This window comes from Pteropus alecto, unplaced genomic scaffold (genome assembly GCF_000325575.1).
Source record: "Pteropus alecto unplaced genomic scaffold, ASM32557v1 scaffold34, whole genome shotgun sequence".
In the NCBI taxonomy this organism is placed as follows: Eukaryota; Metazoa; Chordata; class Mammalia; order Chiroptera; family Pteropodidae; genus Pteropus; species Pteropus alecto.
In genome coordinates, this window is record NW_006435763.1 from 3,872,079 (window position 1) to 3,877,303 (window position 5,225).

Consider the following 5,225-nt stretch of genomic DNA (forward strand, 5'->3'; position numbering starts at 1 on the left):
CCCTCGGCTCTGTGCTCTCAGTAGGAAAGGATTTTCTGCGCCCCCCACCCATCACTTGGATCTTGTCTGTGGAGGGGTGGGATTTTTTTTTTTTTCTGGAAGTCTGCCCCTCCACCCCACGGAGGATTTGAGGCTGGGCTACAATCAAGGCGGAGGCTGCAGGGCCCGCGGGGTACCTTCCTCCCCCCACACCGCCCCCCCCACACCGGCCGCCCCGCGCACGCCTCCCTGGAACCCTGGAAGGCGCAGCCCCCTGTACCCTCAGAGGCGGCAGCAGCGGTGAGTCTCCCCCTTTTTCCGGCATGGCACCCCGGACTAGGGCAGAACCCGCGGCAGGTGGGTGCCCAGGCCCCTAGGGCTGAGAGGGGTGCGGGGCGCGGCTGCCTGGGGCACGGGTGGGAACGGGAGCTGGGAGGTGGCGCCCGGCAGCTCACGGCTCTCCCGGGACCCGGCGCTAGACGCCTGTCTGGGCTGCGATCCGCTGCCGCTGCCGCTGCCACCGCCCCCTGAGGCGGTGGGGTGGGCTGCACCCCTCTAAGCCCCCTGCCTGGCTCCCAAGAGGGGCGTGTTGGGCGAGGAGGTGGCATGGGGGTGAGGCGGCCCCCTACCTCCCTGATGCTCGGGCTGGGAAATTAACGAAACGGCCAGAAAGGCAGCCACCCTGCCCCCACCTCGGAAAGCGCGTTGGGGAAACGGACTCGCTGCGTGACCCCGATAGCAGTGCCGTGCCGGGAGCAGGCCGCCGCTCCACGTGCGCCCAGGGCCGCGCTGGCACGGTCAGGGGGACAGCGCCAGCCTCCCGGGGCCAGGCCCTGAGGACGTCCGGAAGAGCCGGTGAGGACAGTCCCCAGGGAGTTACCACCTCCCCGAAGTAAAGTTGGCTGCCCCCTCCCTCCTCCCCTCCCTCCTCCCTCCTCCCTCCCAGGAGCAGGCGGCCATAGCACGTTGGCTTTAGCTTTGGCTGGGCAGTTGTTTAAAAAAAAAAACTAGGTTCTGAGGGACGAATTGGGGTGTCAGGGCCCGAGTCCACACCAAGTTGCTCTGGCAAAAAGTTTGGGGGAGAAAAAGGGAAAAGGCATTCTGATTTGGGCTCGGGGGAGTGGCGTTTCTGGTTTCCCCTGCTCCCAGTCCCCTCGGCGGGGAGCGTTGGAATGTGCCGCTCGGATCCTCTGAGGACACAAAAAAACTAGGTTCTGAGGGACGAATTGGGGTGTCAGGGCCCGAGTCCACACCAAGTTGCTCTGGCAAAAAGTTTGGGGGAGAAAAAGGGAAAAGGCATTCTGATTTGGGCTCGGGGGAGTGGCGTTTCTGGTTTCCCCTGCTCCCAGTCCCCTCGGCGGGGAGCGTTGGAATGTGCCGCTCGGATCCTCTGAGGACACATCCATATTTATAATTTATTTTTAGGAGAAGTTGTGAAAAAGGGAGGGGGTTTAAAGTGGGGAGAAAAGATGTGTGTAAGGGGGCGGCCTTTCCAGAACCCAGAGGCTAATTGAGCTATTAAGATGGAAATAATTTTCCCCAATCTGGGCAAGCAGCAAGTTTGACTTTAATGAGAGACAATTAAGGGCACAAATAACTAAACTTCAACTGGATTGGGGTGGGGGGGAGAAGTGTACCAGCACCATAGACACTCCTTCGTGCTTTGCTAAAAGACATTTGGGGTGCCCAGCATCTTCCCTGGAAAGTATTCAGACCCAGCTGGGGCTGGGGGCAAGAGGGAAAAGGTCACCCAGCAGCAGGCAGATATGGCCCCCTCCCTAACACAGGACCTCGGCTTTTCCTTGAGATGAAATGTCATGCCCGTAGGAAAACCCTAGAATGAGTCCTTCAATTATCCAGGATTCTCCAAAATCCTGCCTCAAAGTCAGCCTGCCCCAGCGCTGCGAGCTGGGGAGGGGTCACTTCTTGAGAAAGGAGGTTTTGGAGGCTGTGGTCCCAGAATCGGGGTTTTGAGGGCGAGATGAGTTTATGTTTTATCCAACTGGCCCACAAAGTCCCGCTTTTGGGGTCATTCTCTACAGCGAGGGATTCAGGTGCCAGACGTTCCTGGAGAGTGAGGGAGAGAGCTGAACCCCCTCCCCAAAAGCTGCTGCTGGAAAAGTCCGTTGGAGGAAAGGGGGAAGGTTGGCTACCTTTGGCAAAAGTGAAAGGCCATTTGGGGGGATATTCTTATATATATGTGTGTGTGTGTGTGTGTGTGTGTTTCTCAATTTATTGACCCTTGTGTTTTTGAGGGCCCCTTTCCATTTTGGGGAGGTCAGAAAGAGATATGAGAAGGCAAAAGTACAATTTTTTTTTTGTACAGTGGTTTGACATTTTCGTAGGTGGGATTTGAAGGGAATGAGGGGCACATTGGTAGTGTCAACGCATTTGACACCCCAAAATCAAACACAGCTGAAATCATGATTATATTAGATTTATCAGAGGAGCAGCCCTCTGCTTGCTTCCACGTGGAATCACAGTATTTCTTTGCCATTCTTTGCTACCTCGTTCTAAGTCATTTTATAAGAAACTCTGCATAAGGCGTTCCGAGAACTACTCTAAGGCTAGGGTGGTGGGGACAATGCCCCTCCCAGAACATTATCCTTATGAAGTTGCATCAATTTACACACATCCCTGCCCTCCAGTTGTAACCTACGTAGACAGCCACACACCTTAAATTTATTTACTTGCCAACCTGGATTTCAATCAAGTGTTCCCAACAAGGAATAAAAAAGTAAGCTATACCTGAAAAACTTCTGGACACCAAGTCCTTGCTATGAGGCTGTTCAATAGATATGGCGCACGGACACACAGGTGACACCTGCACTCCTGGGGCCTCAGCAAAAGCAGTTCTTTACCTCGAGTTCTTCCTCTTTGTTACGGGACACAATGAAACAGCACAATTGTCAGGAGTCCACAATTCCGGCCGAGGCGGGGTGATGGGAAACTGTCACGTTGTGAAGTAAATTGTGTTTGTGCTTTGCTGAATCGTCACCCCCACCAGAGCACCGGCGAGCTGTCAGATCCTATTTGCTCTGCTAAATAAGGATATCTCACCAAATTAGCCTTTAATGATACTTCTACAAATAGGGCGTTTTCCGTGAATTACCAAGGCCGGAACCCTGAATGTTGCGCCCAGATCCTGAGCTATAATCAAGGCAATGAAGCTGCCTGTTGAAATTATTGAATTGTTAAGTGTGTAAAATCACACAGGATTTAGTGCTGAATGTGAATGCGAGCGTTTGCAACAGTTACAGTCACTGCTTAGATTCTGAAACCGGGCATGTAATTAATGAATACGTTTAGCAAACTTCACCCCCTCCTAGTCTGGAAACAGGCAAAGTAGTATGATGAAGAGATTATAAATCAGGACTTTGCAAGTGAGAAGACATCATTAATTCGGCGAAGAATCGCAGCTTTTCATATTCTTACCACCACCCCTCCCCCTCCCAGCAAGAAAAAAAAAAAAACCTCAATGTGGAACTGATGAACACACTGAGGACATTTTTTTTTTTTTTTGCCTTTTCTCCTTTTCTTCCTCCTCTGCATGAAATTTCATTAAGCAGTTGCAATCCTCACCCCCCACCACAAAGAAGTGTGGATTTAGAGGAAAAAAAAATAGCAACTCTGAATTTTGTTCTTAGCAATACAAGAGCCTTAGCGAATCTCAGATAAAACAACGTTTCCGTAGATAAGAATATGGTACAAATGGCGGAGGGGCGGGGGGCGTGTAATATTTTTAGAGGCGGAGCTGCAGTACAACTAATACTTCACGTGCATTTATGACGCAAACCAATGAAAGTTGGAAAAGCCCCTACGAGGGAATATCCCCTCTGCTTCTCGCTTCCCAGCCCCCCTCCCCCACACCTTATATTAAGAACAGAAAGAAGATTCTTGCCAGATAATAGACTTACGGTTTCCTAATAAAGAGGCTTACCCTCTTTTAATTGAGATTATAGAGTAAATACAGCTATTTCAGAGGTGTGGACAGAAATTAGTGGAAAGTGAAGAAAAACTCAGTCCTTACAATCACTTGCCAGAAAAAAAGGGTGTACACAAACAAAAGAAAACATTGTTGATCAGAGTTCATCGAAGCTGGCATTTTCCTCCTTGCCCAGACTCAGAAAAACCTGAAGACCTTTTTGCTTAGTTTAGGAATGAGATGAAAATAAACCCTGAACAAAAACGGTGGCATCAACATGATATAAAAGACCATGGGCTTTTCAGGCCTAGTAGCCACACAGGCTTTTCAGGCAAAAGGGTGGATGTTGAAGAGAGTTTGGAAGGAGTGGATTTGGGGGTCCCTCCGTCACCTCGACTCCCCTAACCCTCCTTGCGGTCTCTTTTCAGACCAGTGAGTCATGAGATGCTGCTTTCTCAGTGTCCTCAATCGAAGGGGGCAGGAGCGAATATTTACAAAGCCCTCAAGTTTCTGATTTTACATCATCTTCTTTATATACAACATTTAGCGTTTAAGGAACCACAAAGCCAACTTGTTTCTCAGTGTCCTTGAATGGCTGCAGCAGATGAAAAGGAGACACACCTAGAAAATGAAAACTGATGTTGGTGTCACCAGAAAGCCATTTAAAAAATGCACTGGGAAGACGGGGGCAGATTCGGCCTTTGCTTGAAGATCTGGCCTAAGCTGGGAAGGGCGTGAGTGGCTGGCTTGAGCCTTCGGCTAGCTGTGCAGCCTGGTGTGAAAGTTTCTTCCGAGGCGTGCAGAAAGCTAGGCTGCCTTGCTGGAATCGTGTGTGAGTGCAGTGCCCAGGCCTGCTGGCATCTCTGCCCAAGACTACCTGGACCACTGCCAGCACAGGCCTGAATGTGGCCTTAGAGCTACCACAAGAGCCCAAACAAGTGCCTAGGGGTCTCTCTCACTGGGGCCCGGCCTGCAACAGCATTCCTTGGCTAGAAGCTGGGTGTCTGGCTCCCCAGAGCAGCCTCCACTGAGACTCCCCAGCGTTTATTATCTGTTACCACGTGGGCTCAGAAGAGGGCGGAACCCCGCTTTGCTAATGAGCAGTCTCCCCAATGCTCTAAGGGAAACAGGGGAGGCTGTCCTACAGGCTTAGAGCAACCTGCCTGTGTGAGAGCAGACTCAGGTCTAGATGGTCCAGGAGCAGAGCTGTGCTTTGGCAGCCCAAGCTGAGGCTCCCCACTTTCCAGCAGCAGAGCCGTGATCCTTCCACTGGGGGTGGGCTAAGGGGTTGTGGCCAGGGGACAGCAACCGAGCCAGTGTG